Raw genomic sequence first — 15,540 nt, 5'->3', positions numbered from 1 at the left:
TGCCTCACTCACTTCCCCAAGCTTCAGGAAACCCTTGTTTCCTTGATTATAAATATCCTTCCTTTTGCTTGAGATATCATGGTGTTGGTGATGGAAGAAGATTGTTGAAGGCTAGGATAGGATGAATCGGGAGGACAGTTCCTCTTGGAGCCAGAGAAAGACTCAGGTGAATTCTCTCCATGTTGTTTATATCTTACTGCAACAAAATAAATGTTGTCTTGTTTCCGAAATTAACTATGTTTATGCATCAAATTATGTTTTAATTCATATATGAATGTTGTTTTGATGTATAATCAATCATTTGTTTATATGATATAAAGTCAATTTTGTGAATATGCTTTACTTCTATACTGCTATGTGTGTTTGAATTGAATGATTTCCAGGTGTCAAGAACATTGGGAGTTGCAGAGGATCTGAACCTTGTGGGACCTACTCGAACAAAGGAAATCCGGGTATGGTCACTCTTACGTAGTTTGATAATATAAGCATCTTGCCTGAGCTGTATGAGTATTTCTTATTGTAGTTTGCTTCTACTCTGTTTGGGTTCTAACCCAAACCCCTATAGTGCTTTCACCCAAAACAATTTGGTATCTTAGTTAAGGGCATTAAGAAATAAATGACATGGTGACACTTGGTTGCTTGTATGGAGGCTTGTGCTTAGTTTGAAAAGACTTAAATTAAGAAGTGATAATATAAATGTGTTAAACCTTAAAAAACACAAAGGAAGATAAAATATTAAAACACTGAAGATTTTAAAAGAAAAGAATTAAAACAATAAAAAAATTTATTTAATAAAATAAATATAAAATAACAACCAATATAATACTACAATATTTACGCCGTAAGGCGTTCCCTCTGAGAAAGACATCCCTAAAATGTGACATGTGCGATTTTGAGCCATTGATTATGTGTGTTAGATGATTGGGGTGTTTCCTGCCGTTCATTTAATCTGTTTTTTTCATAGAAAAATAGTTTTTTCCTATGAAAGGTCAGGCCTGGCCTGCTGGCGATGAGACTCTTCGCAGAGACTGCCTACTGGCGATGAGACTCTTCTGCTGGCGATGAGACTTTTCGCAGAGACTCTTCATGTCTTTCTTCCCTGCATGCGTAGCCTTGTGCTGTTATATCAATAGTTGTACTCGTTTGCCCTACACGCTGCCAATCAACTTCACGGCACTACAGCCTCATCCCGCCAGGATACGATTCAGGCCGCGCAGGAGGTTTCCTTGTTACGAGTCGCCAGGATACGATTCAGGCCGCGCAGGAGGTTTCCTTGTTACGAGTCTCCGTAATCTGTTATTATTTCATTCATGTTTTGCCTTTGCCTATGAAACAGAAGAAATGCTAGCGCAGTCATTAGTAGACATCCCTTCTTCTTCGGCCCTAAACACAGGATATGTTTATCTTTATCCTTATTGCAATACACATCCCAGGAGGGCTAAGAGGAAACAGAAATACAAGCAACATTTTCACGAGTTTAGTGAATGTCGTGTTCTAAAGCTTATTGTGTCCATTCTTATTATGTTTCTATTTATTGGATTTCTCCTTTGAACCATGTATGTTATAAATATTGTTTTGGTGGACTGAGTGGCAGACGAAGAAGGGATCGATATAGGTCCTTATTGTGAGCCTCCTCCAAGTTGTTATTGTATACTTTAGCCATGCGGCACGTGGAACTGTCCGCCTCCAAATCGATGCCCAGGTCTTATTGGCGTGTGCTGCAACGCTACGCATGCACCTCCTCCAAATTAGTTATAGTTTCGTTGGTAAAAGGAAACACATAATCTTTTAGAGCGTAATTATGATGAATAAAGAATAATAATGTAGCATTACTATGTAATGTGACTTCCAACTTCTTGATGGCTATTGTTATAATATGTATTAAATAAATATGATCATCTTTTGATTGTTATAATATGTACTAAATAAATCTGATCATATGACAGAATGATTTGTTCAATGTGAAAAGCGGTTATATGTACTCATTCAGATATTGTAAGGTTTTGTAGTGCTTAATATTTCATGAAATACATATTCATGTCTCACAATTGATTCCCACCTTCAACACTTTCACATTTATGAAATTTGAATATATGATTTAAAGAAAAATAAGCCTGCCACAAATCAACTTGATTAAAAATAGACCACCCAAATCTCACACAAATATGAACGAATAAGTTTCAATAAATTATATTCCACTCCATCTCTTCATATTTATTTATTATGGTTTTGGTTCCCATTCTCATTAGTTCTTTGGACTGAAGCAAACGGTTGTTCACTGAATACAATTATTTGGGTCTCTCTGCAAATGATATATTGTAACAATGATATATTGTACTCTTTTTATCGCATTAACATTTTGTATATTCAGAAATTGGAGCACACAAGCGGAGCGAGGCGGAGGAATTTTGCATTTTTGTTATAATGGCTGGAAGTGTATGATTTTCCTGGGCATGTTATTTGAGATGGTTTATGACTGCAGATGGGATGGAGGGTTCTACGAGAAGATATGACTGCAGATTTCTAAACTCCTCAACACGTCTGAATGTCTTGTGTTTCGGCTGTGTGATTAATTAATAGGTGTCGCTTGAGTGTTGCTCTCACAGGAGCCATCAATACTCTGATAAGGGTTTATATCTCTAAATTATGTTTGTTATTACTTTTCATAAGTTGTCAGTTATAAAAAATGTACTTTCGTTCTTTTAGTTATTTTAATTCAAAATATTATTGTATGATTATAATTTTAATTATTTTATTTTTTAATCTAAATTATTATTGTATGTTTAGAACTTAAGGTTATTAGAAGAGTTTCTCTACCTTTATTTATTTAGTTAAAAGATTTTTGTGACCAGCTGGGCATCACTCTCAAACGCCCATGATACGAAAGGATTTTGATGGGGTTCTCTATTACATACAATCATTTAAAGGGTAGTCCAAATATGTTTTGTTAGGTGACATGAGGATTCAATCTGCCACATAATTCAAGGATTGCATGCGTGAATTCCAAGTTAGCTGCTGACTATTTATTTGTGTTGTCATGGAGGAAGTTGCCTAACCAAAGGAACTGGTCTGTGAATAAACCCTCCAATTTCTGTATCTTCCTTTCCCCTTCGGTATATAGTTCACTGATGTTCCAATAAACTTGCTTATGGTTTGTAGTGTTATAAGACTTATGTGCAATTATTTTTTGGGGAAAACACTTGTTTTGGGGTTCATTTCCACTATATTTGAATTCCTCGAAAATCTTTTGTTTCCAATGAATGCCATATTAGTCTAACAAGCTGGAATTTGACATTTGGTAGCCAGCAGCTCAATTCCCATGCATTTATTTTGAATATGCACGAAACATCCTTTATGAAATTTTTTATCATAAAGGAACAAGTAAGGAAATAGTGCCCTGTAATGGCTCGATTGTCTTTTTCCACTGACCAATCACATTGTCTCTACACAATTAGCTATGGCCTCCAATGTGGACAGTAGATGGTACCTGGTAATAGGGAAACCTCTTAGTAACTCACTGTGCAAGTTGAACTGAACATGATTATAACCCAAATAACTAAAAAGGCAATGCCCACCAGTCTATGTGACAGCGTTCTTGAGTGATAAAAATACGGTATTCAAGATCAATAGTAATTTGAATGCTAGTCACAGTTACAATTCAGTTTTCTCCCCTTGGATTTTTCCTCAGGTTCAATTTCCCTCACTTGTTCATATATTTCATGTCTGACATCATGGAATTTGGATTTTTCCTCGGGTTCAATTTTCCTCGCTTGTTGATATATTTCATGCCTGACATCATGGATTTTGAAAATAGTGAATTGAAGGAACTGTGGTAAGCTTCCTATTGCATTTGAGAGTCGAATCCTCAGTTTTGTGGTAAGTGGATACTGGTAAAATGCTGCCCTCACCGTTGGAGTCTTTTTGTTTGAATGTGATGACTCTGTGTGACTTCCCCTGTTGATGAGACCAATAGAGGCCATCCTCTAAGTATTTGACTGTGTCCAGTTGGTCACCAGCAAACAAATGAATTGCTTCCTTCAAATCTCTTCTAAAATTGTTACAGATTTATTATTAAAAGCTATGGTTTGTCCAATGGTTTTTCTCCTTCATGATTAAGTTCTTGTTCCCTGGCACCTCGTTGGAGAGAAAAAGGATTTTGAGGGGTCATAAATCACTACAGACTAGTAAATGGTCGTCTACTTAGCCTTATAAAGAATTAACACCGTTTATGTAAATTAAGAATTATGTTGTTGTGCATGCATGATTGCCTCGTTAAAAGTTAAAAAACAGAGAAACCAAACGCTCAAACAAGGAGAGATCTGCCTATTTAAAGGATATGAGTTAAGAAGAAGGATCAATATGGATCATTGTGTTTAATATATGCAAATTCAACTAGAAATAATGAGAAAAATGAAAGAAATTGGACGGTGTGCTAGTCATCAATCCTTATTATAAGCAGGCCATCAGGCCAGTAACATAGCTAGATCATATTACGATCTTTAAAATTATAGTGTGCCGAAATGAGTAGCTTTTGAATGCCTACCTACTGGGGCACATGCTCAAATGTGTAAATGTGTTTATGGCTTATTTAGAAAGGGAATTAACTTGTATTCATTTTGTTAGATCACTTTGTTCCATGTTGCAATATATAAATGTGTTTCTCGAAAAGAAGGAAAGAATAATGGTGCCACCTACATATAAATTATATAAATCACGATACTAAATAGCCAATAAAATCAGTGTGTAATGACTTGTCCCATCGAAGGACAATTCTTAAATTAGAGCACTGCCTTTTTCTGGCATTCTAAATAAATAAGTAGTCACTAAGAAAAACTCATGATAGTTTTGCATCATGAAATTCAGAGAAATTGGTTTCTTTCAACTTTATGGTCAAAGCAAATCTAAAAGTTTTCATGAAAACAGAGATGTTTTAAATTTTGTTTTTAATAGTTATATCCATCTCTTTAATTGTCTTCGAATGTGTGGCCATATCTCTTAAGGGTCTGCTTTTAAAGGTTGTCAAGGTTCAGGGAGGATTCAATCATAACTAAAATTTAACTCTGTTCATTTTCAGGTACATTGCATTATATGTACTCCTCTGTGTATGGAGTCTCTTCCAATATTTTCTCACTTCTCTGAGACCATCTAGGTAAAAATAGACTCTTAGTTATTCACTATAGCGATTTTTTAATATACAATTAGTTTTGGCTCCATGGATCTTAGAATGAAGTGCTTGATTGCTGGTTTATATCTTAGGTATGTTTTTGACGTACTGAAAAGTCAATCTAGAGAGGTAAACATGAAAGGTACAAGGGATTCCATACCGAAGGAACTGGTTCAATTTCTGTATCTTCTTTTTCCCTTCAATATACTTCACCGATTTTTCAATAAGCTTGCTTATGGTTTGTAGGGTTATAACACTTATGAAATTGTTTGGGAAAACACATTACTTTTCCTTCCTTTTGTTTCCATTTTCACTTTCACTGTATCTGTAATTTTTTTGAGAAAACACGTTACTTTTCTTTTTTCTTTTTTTTTCACTGTATTTGTATTGCTTGAAAATCTTTTGTTTCCAATAGATGCTATATTGGTCTAACATGCTGACATTTGACATTTGGTAGCCAGCAGCTCAATTCCCATAGATTTGTTTTGAACATGCACGATACATCTCCCAAAGAACATGAACCTCACATTTTGAAAGCCTTGTGTACTCTGAAGCCGTACACCCTTTAAGAATTTTTTTATCATAAAAGAATAAGTATGGAAATATTGCCCCTCTTGATGTAATGGCTCGATTGTCTTTTTCCACAGATAAATCACATTGTCTCTACACAATCAGTTATGGGCCGCAATTTGGGCAATGGGTGGTACCTTGTAACAGGGAAATCTTTTAGGAACTCACTGTGCAAGTTGAACTGAACATGATTAGTTTTGTATTAGCATTGAACCCAAATAACTAAATAAGGCAATGTCCACCTTTCTGTGTTATAGCATTCATGATGTATGTAGTCTCCAGTGTCGTCAGAGCTAAGGCAGACATAAACCTATCGGTTCCTTCTACAAGCAGGCAAGTTGGCAAGTTAGTTGTTTTTTCTTCATTCATTACTACATAGTTAAAGTACCAAATGTTTGTGCACCAAGCAAGTCTCTTTTGCTTGTAGAAGGCAAGTTCGCAAGTTAGTTGTTTTTTCTTCATTCATTACTACATAGTTAAAGTACCAAATGTTTGTGCACCAAGCAAGTCTCTTTTGCTGTCGTCTTGTTCCCTGCCCTTATGCTCGTATTAGAAGCAATAGGCACAATTGCAGACATTACCATATGTACTCTTGTCAATCATCCTTTACTAAATTAATTTTCTCTGACATGCGATTATGGTCTTGCAGAAATTGAAGCCGCTTACTGTCATGTGTAATTGCTCAAATGATATGATTATTGATTATTATTTCTGAATTCTAGGAGTAGAACATGTTGATAAGTTTTGAAACAAGTATTTTCTTCAATCTCACTTCTTCACCCCTGTGAGCATCACTCGATGCAATGAATTCTAAGTGAATTATTAAAAAATCATAAGAAATTAGTTAGTTACAACTTTTTCTCATGGAAATAGTCATAGATGAATGACTTACTTAAAGCAGCTGAATCTAATACAACATGATGTGAAATTCCAAATAATACCTAACAAATGTGTATTCTCCATGATGAAGTAGATTCACAATGTTCCTTTACTTACACAATGACTCATAATACAACATGATGTGAAATGCCAAATAATACCTAACAAATGTGTATTCTCTGTGATGAAGTAGCTAATTTATAGATAAAAACTAACACTTTAAAACTGTTTTATGGTTTTTTGGAAGCATCATGAAATTGACATTGAAACAGTGAGAAAACATCATCAAGAATGCAAAAATTTAGGGCCCATGAACTTGAAAGCTTCAGAAAGCTTGTATTGGAAACTCGATTTAATATGTTACCAGATTCCATTCTTGGGTCTCGAAGCTCGCAAGTTCTCTATTCTTCATGATGGAGTAGCTATTTTATAGGTAGAAATTAAAACTTATAAAATTGTTTTATAATTTTTTTGGAAGCATCATGAAATTGACATTGAAACAGTGAGAAAACATTATCAAGAATGCAAAAATTTAGGGGCCATGAACTTCAAAGCTTGTGGGTGATTCCCGTCAGTTTGTATTGGAAAGTCCATTTAAAAATGTTACCAAATTCCATTCCTGGGTCTTGAAGCTCCCAAGTTCTGTGTTGTAGTTTTTAAGGACATTTAATATCCTCATGGCTTATATTATGATTCCCTGAAGAAGGAATCTTCCGTAATAATCCTCTATGCGTGTACGCATTCGTTTGAAACTTTGCTGTTCAATCATGTTTCCCACACAAAGGTAGACCACTTTTTTCCAGTCTAGACGGCAAATTCCGAAATTTGACTATGGGAGTGTTTAAATTGTTTTTGGATGGCGGAAATGGATTTAGCATCCATCATGAATGCCTGGGCACCCAAAATACTGAAGCTTGACCGCTGTAATTGACATTTTAAAAAAAATAGCTAGATTTTTTCAAAATTATGCTGTAATTTCTATCATTTTCTGTGCAAAATTAAGGCACTCAAAATTCTAAAACTTGACAACTATAATCCACTTTTTCAAAAAATTTAGCTAAATTTTTTCAAAATCATGCTGGAATTTTTATTATTATCATGATGGCTCCAACAATTTTTCATGCATTTTCAAATATGGAACGACGACCATGATATTGTTCACAATGTCGTATCGTTTCTTTCACCTCTTCCATTACAATATAGTAGTATTTTCTAATAACACCATAAATAGGTAGCATATGGAAAAATTACATCTTGGAGGACAAAAACATGTTCACATAAACAAAAACAACTACATGGATAATGAATAACCTCTAAATGACATTACTATTATTTACCAAATAGCCATATTCGAATACACATAACTAATCATTTCAAGTATAACTCATTATCATCCACCCTAGCTTTCAACAACGTCCATTCACATGTTGCTATTTTTCCACACACTACTATTATTTACAAAATATCCATATTCAAAATACACATAACTAATACTTCCAACTCTAACTCATTATCATCCACCCTTTCTTTCAACAATGTCCATTCACATGTCGCTATTCTTTCACAAACTATTATTATTTACAAAATATGCATTTTCAGAGTACACATAACTAACTATTGCAATTGTAACTCATTATCATCCACCCTTGCTTTCAACAATGTCCATTCGCATGTCCCTATCCTTCCCCACTCTATGCTATTCTTCACCACTCTATGCCTTACGGCGTTTCCTTTGCAACATAAGGTGCAAATGCTAGTTTTATTATTATAAAAACTAATAAAAAATATTGATGAAAAAATAAATTGCTCTATAATCTATTATACATAGTATATAAAAAATTACATATAATTATAAGAATGCCCATTCAAATATAATAGTTGTTTTTTTGGGTACAATCCATGGAATATCTATTCAAATATTCAAATATAATAGTTGTTTTTTTGGGTACAATCCATGGAATATCTATTCAAATATTTATGGTTGCTTTTGTTTTTTTTGTTTTTTTGCACTCTATATATTATTGTTGATGTACATGTATAATGGTCTTAACAATGGTGGTAATAGTAGGCTCTGCGGCTCGGGAGAACAGATGGCTAGGTTTCTTCAAACCCTCAGTGCCGCCGACACAAGAAAATCCAGCGAAGGAGCAGTGAGCGCAGGGAAACCCTGCATGAACCCGCGTGGAAGCATAATCGATCCATGGATCCGGCTTCCCTCTGCAATTATTCGGCCCTCGGCGACAGATCAAGCCTCCTCCAGATCTCGGACGAGCTCCCAATATCTGCTCCAGGGGTTTTCACACAGGGTGACGATTTCTTTTAATATAGCAGAGCATGGCACGGTCGGAGCAGGCCACCAACGCCCAGATCCGAATCCAAAAACGCAGTACCAACTCAATCTTGAGCCTTTAACTCAGCATAAGGGCACGATGAAAGTGATCTGCCCAGAAGTAACTGCGGAAGAAGAAGACAAACAGAAGGGGGCTCCTCTTCAATCGATCGGGATAAGGAGGGGAGGCATAGTCCTGATGCCTGAGTTTTTACCTACGCTGGGCGGCTCGGAACTGGAAGCAGAATTACTGTGGCTGCATCTGGAGCCGCTATGGATGCATCTGAGGGTAAAAAGAAAGCCCTTATACGCAGAAGATAGACATACAAACTCCAGAACCAACAACGAGTCGCCAGATCCGGAGAACAAACATGCAGATCAGGGCCGGATCAAAGCAGATCTGTCAGATCTGAAACCAATATTCATCAGATCGGTAGAAGGCAGACATTATTGTGTACAAATCAAGGAAGGGATGGAGGTTCTGGAGTTAAAAAATCAGATCCAGACCAAGCTGGGAATTCCGGTAACATGTCAAAATCTTTTATTCTCAGGTCTGTGCATGCAGGACCAGCACACTCTCCAGCACTATGGAGTTGTTAAGGATTCAACCATCACCCTCAATCTGAGGCTTCTAGGCGGCTGCAAGGGAACCAGCTCAAAGAATACAGGCTCCTTCCGTGATGCCGTCAAAGGAAAGGAACCAGAGCAACACAGATCAGAACCCACACCAGAGCTTCCAGGGCCATACATTGTGGAACAGAGGCCAGAATCACCTTTGATTACAGTATCACTGCCGGAGGTAACAGATCTATACACAGATTTAACTCAAAATGCTGTTATATGCAGATTCAACGGTTATTGGCCCAAAGCAGATGCACTGCATCAATGGGTATATGCTTCATGGACACCCAATTGTGAAATATATTTGTGCCCTAAAGGATTCTTCATAGTCAGATTTAGCACAGAACTGGAACGGGACAAAACCATTAATCAGGGGCCTTGGTTTTGGGGCAATGCTGGCCTCTTTATCACCCCCTGGTTCCCGGATTTTAATGCCAATACCATGGTAGTATCGACGATGCCAGTATGGGTGAGGCTACATAACCTCCCACTGCACTTTTGGCATCGAAAAGCATTAACAGCCATTGGGAATTCTTTAGGGAAACACCTTAAAATAGATGATGACAGAGCCAACCGGGGAATTTTCACATATGCCAGAATATGTGTAGAGGTGGATCTAAGTCAAGGACTCCCAGATCACGTCACATTGAATTTTAATAATTCACTGTGGACGCAGCAACTTGATTACGAGAACACGACATTCAGATGTCGAGGCTGCCTGCAGACAGGGCACCTACAATATGCATGCCCACTGTCTCGTAAGGAGCCCAAAGGGAACAAGAAACAACAGCAAAAGCCAAAAGGCTGGCAGAACACCGAACCACTGGAGGAGGATGCACTGAACACGGATCCCTTGAACGCACAAAGCAAGCAGGAAAAATTGCAGGAGGAGAACACCGAAGGACCCAAATTGGAACCAAATAACTTGGGACGGCAGCAAGAATTACAGCTGGAAATTAGCGGGGCCAAAAGAGCACATAGCTCCGAAGGATCGGACTCAGAAAAGGAACAACTGGTGTACACAGAGGAAAACCAACTTGCCATAATTGTTCCCACTCCAAATGCTGGAGTCTGGCGTAAAGTAGAGAAGAAAAAAGGAAGGAAAACATAGGTCCGTAGATATTCTAATTTTCTGCCGTATTCCTGTCATCACAGGAACAGTTTTTTGCTCCTTTGAGATTTTTATATTCTGTTTAGCTGCCTGTTCTTACAGGTACAGCCATATGCATATGCTTCTAGCATCTACAAAATGTAATTTTATCAATATGAATAAAATTACGATTTTTTCCTAGGGGAAAAAAAAAAATGGTCTTAACAATGGTTGGTCTTTCTTCTCATCTTAATGAATTGACGCATTCAACTAAAAGTTATAAAGGTTGTTTCAATGGCGTTTAATGTAAAAAGTTAAGTAATTTAATCGACATAATGTTGGGTATAGAATACCTGTAATTTATATCTTGAATTGTAAATTTAAAATAATTTTTGTATTTAATAAAGAATAATAAAAATGATATATATTTTAATATTTTTTTAGTTTTATAAATTTAATTAAATAATTTTTTGGATATAAATTTTGTCCCTGTTTATTCTGTTCAATTTCGGCTAGACACTCTATCCATTATCATAAACCAGAAAGCAATAGAATAATGGTTCTTGAGGATGTAGAATAAGGTAAATATTTACATAATTTTTTTTGGAAAATCTCCACTTTTAAATAAATTTTACCAAATTTTATAATAATAAAATTATTATTTTTAAGTTAAAAATAAATTTTATTTTTTATTATTTATATTATAATTAAATTTTACACATTAATATTTATATTTATAAATATATCATATTTAAAATAAATTTTATATTTTTTAAAATTTTAAATAATTAAAAAACAAATAATATTATACAAATTAGTTTTTTAATAAAATAGAATTACTGCACCATAATAAAAAAATGGGGTTATGCTTATTGAAAAAAGGAGGTGGAATGGCATTACGACACCATACAAATTTAAAAAATTAAGAAAATAAATTACAAAATAGTAAAAAATGGATCATAAATGTTTATGAAAGAAAAAGAAGTTGAATTGACATTAGGTGTTCCTTACTCTTCTAAACTTCAATTCTGTCAAGAGTTTGATAATGTTTTCTTTCATGTGGTTTTATTTTAATTGATTTGATTTAATTTTTGTTTAAATAAATTTACAAATTAATTAAAATTAATAATTTAATTTTGTGGAAATAGATATTTAATTATTAATTTAATTATGTGGACATTATTATTTAATTATTTAATTCTATAAGTGTATAATTACTTTTTTTAAGTGATAGATGAATTGGTTGGTTATTTATAATATTTGATTTGTTTTATTTAAATTGATTTCATTCTAATTAATAATAAACGAAAAGACTTTTTATTTGAATACTTTTTCTAATCAATTTTGTTCAAAATATTGTAGAAATTTTTAAAAATCAAAAGCTTAAGTTGTTTACTCTAAGTTTACGCTGTTTACTCTAAGTTTAAGTTGTTTAAGTTGCAAAATTCAAGTGCTTTAGACATTTTTAGGGTGATAATTCCATTCATGCATTCAAAAATACATTTTAAATGATAAAAAAATCACAAATTTACTAAAAATTACATTATTGAATTTCAATCGAAAAAATTATTTCATCTATTAATTAAACTAAACCTTTAAATTGTTGCATTCTTAATACAACAAATGTCCCACTCAATTAAAGTTTCACTTTTTAAACCAATGAATAGTCTACCAAATCCCCAAAGACAATTTATAATAATCATTAAAAATGTAAAATACAAAATAAGCTTAAAAAAAACTTTTTGATTTCTTTTTAAATAAACAATGAATTGTCTATTAAATCCCCAAAGACAATTTATAATGATCGCTTAACGTAAAGATGTGTAAGATACAAAATACGATAAAGCCAAAGAATGAATTTTCCAAAGGTAAAGGGTCAGGCTCATTTATGTGTGGATCCCACAAATGGAAAAAGATGGCAAGCCAAGATAATTGTATAAAAAGGTCATGGCTTGTGGGGCAAGAGAATAGGACATGACTATATTATTTTTATTTTTATCGAATGGTTGCTTGCCACAATGGATGTTGTGTTCGAAGATAATGTTGGAAAAGAGGAAGTACCGTTGAGTTAGTTTTATAACTAATCTAGATCCATCTAACTCTGGATCTATCATGTGCCGAGAGTGATAGAAAGTCTCTCGCCCTTGAACAAAGCACTCAAAAGAAAGTCTCTCCTCCATTTGGGTGGGATTTAGTTTGACATAGGAGCACCTTAACCTTGTTATTGTGTCAGTACTCCTCCGATTGGTTACCTCTTCCAATCATATGGAGAGTTTTCTTATGCCTCTTGCATGACAAACTTATACAAAGTTATCATATGCTGCTATATAGTCGTCATTGAGTCGTGATTTTGTTCAAGGGAAGTAAACCTGAGTCAGCCTCTCTGCGGTGTCTCTTGACCTATTTTTCAGTCGGCCATCCCTGGTTGTTAGTGTCATGTTTGTGATCACATCAGTTATATTGGTCCTCTGCTCGTGCCGGTTTGAGAAGGTCTCTATTAACTTCTTGCTAGCGGGTCTTATCCTTATCGACTATGACAAATTGCTCTGAGGGCAGATCTAGAGACGCACCCTGGCCCTATTTTCATTATTGATAGGTCACCTTGTGCTCAGAATCGATCAATATCATGGGTCTTTGACTGAGTGGTTTCCCTTGTGTTCGACATCAACTTTCTTTATCACACATTGGGATTCATGCAATGCCTTGGTTTCCATTTGACCCTATTGGTGGATTCCTCACCTTTGTGTTAGCTTTTCATTATTGGTTGGTTCAGAGGGTTTCTATCGTGCGCTAGCTACATCTTGTGTACGCCGGAAATGTGCTTTGGTTGGGTTACTACATCTTTTTCGTCTGATTCCTTCCACATTATTGGCCTACGGGTTACACTCTCGCTAGATTGATGAAGGATGCCTTAATGGCTTCCTTCTAGTGGATCTTTTCCTATTGACTACAACTCATTTGCTCTAGGAAAAAGATCTAGAGTCCATTTGGCAATACCTTGGGGTTTGTAGTAATCAGTGGCAGATTCCTTCACTATCGACAGTGGGAAACCATCATTGTCTCATGATTGATAAATTCTTTCAAGTGTTCGACTTCAACTCATTCATTCGCACTTGTTAGATTGTACTGGGTACCTTGAATCTCATTATCATTATCGGTGAGTAGTCTCGTGTTTGTTAACGGTATGCATTAATGACCAGTAATAAAACGATTTCTCACGTGGTCGACCTCAGATCATTCATTCCCATTGTGTAGAAATGTACCGCGATGGTCGATGAAGACATCAGGTTGCATCAACATCTTTTGGTTCACTTTTCAGTTGCTCCTGTTATTGCTAGTTGACACCATCCACCTTATATGTTACAGTTCTTCACAATGACATCTTATATGTTGGCATCTGAGTTGCGATGTAATATAATTTTATTCCATCATGTTCATTTGGTACTATTGGGATCAGTTTTTGACATTAGTGATCAGCTTCATCCTTCAACATCATTGATCGTCTTCTTATATGTGATATTCAGACATGTACTTTTTTTATCACGATAAGATGATCCATTATGTACTTCCAATTCCTTTATACTAGTATACATATTGGATCTGCTTGTACTTGATATGTGGACATGCTTTACTTTCTCTGAGCATGGGTATGCCCACCTCAGACAATAGTTTCTTTCTGATCTCTTTTGATGGCTTGGCAGGTTGAATTCTGGTGAAGTCCTTCTCAGTCTCGACATGATTCTTTCCATACACTTTATACATTTCGACCATCATGTACCCCTTATGACCTAATATATTAGGGGGCATCTGTTAGTAGCACCATTTACCACTCTTGGTATATGTGATGCTTTGTTTATGGCCTAGGGAAACACCTCTTTCCAGACTTGATCCAAATAGATAAAAAACAGTGTTTTATTCCCTGTATGCTACTTTTCCCTGAGCTAAAAGCGTGTACACGCGGGTCAGTCAATACTCAAACCACGTATATGTATTAAAACACTTTAAAAAAATTAAATTTCCTTAATTATGGGCGGAGTTCACGGGTTTTACCTGTTGATTACCTCCTATTGCCCATGGCCCAACTGTTTCCCAACTAAAAAACTAATTGGGAGAAGTATAAATAGACTTCTATGGGAAGGCCTTAAGGAGGAGAAGAGATAGAGTTATTATACTGAGATTATCCCTTACTGAGTCTGATGAATCCTTGTGCCTCATGCACTTCCCCAAGCTTCAGGAAGCCCTTGTTTCCTTGATTATAGATATCCTTCCTTTTTCTTGAGATAGCATGTTGTTGGTGATGGAAGAAGATTGTTGAAGGCTGGGATAGGACAAATCTGGAGGATGGTTCCGCTTGGAGCCAGAGAAATACTCAGGTGAATTCTCTCCATGTTATTTATAGCTTACTACAATAAAAGAAATGTTGTCTTGTTTCCGAAATTAACTATGTTTATGCATCAAATTATGTTTTAATTCATATATGAATGTCATTTTGATGTATACAATCAATTTCATGAATATGCTTTAATTCTATACTGCTATGTGTGTTCGAATTGAATAATTTCCAGGTTTCAAGAACATCAGGAGTTGCAGAGGGTCTGAACCCTGCGAGACCTACTAGAACGAAAGAAATCCGAGTACGGTCACTCTTACGTAGTTTGATAATATAAGCATCTTGCCTGAGCTACATGAGTATTTCTTATTGTAGTTTGCTTCTGCTCTGTTGGGGTTCTAACCCAAAGCCCTATGGTGCTTCTCCCCGAAACTATTTGGTATCCTAGTTAAGGGCATTAAGCAATAAATGGCATGGCGGCACTTGGTTGCTTGTATGGAGGCTTGTGCTTAGTTTGAAAAGACTTAAATTAAGAAGTGATAATGTGAATGTGGTAA

The sequence above is a fragment of the Pinus tabuliformis genome, chromosome 5_2, assembly GCF_031772625.1.
Source record: "Pinus tabuliformis cultivar Carrire ecotype Pingquan chromosome 5_2, CPIR1, whole genome shotgun sequence".
In the NCBI taxonomy this organism is placed as follows: Eukaryota; Viridiplantae; Streptophyta; class Pinopsida; order Pinales; family Pinaceae; genus Pinus; species Pinus tabuliformis.
Note: the sequence above shows the minus strand (reverse complement) of the source record.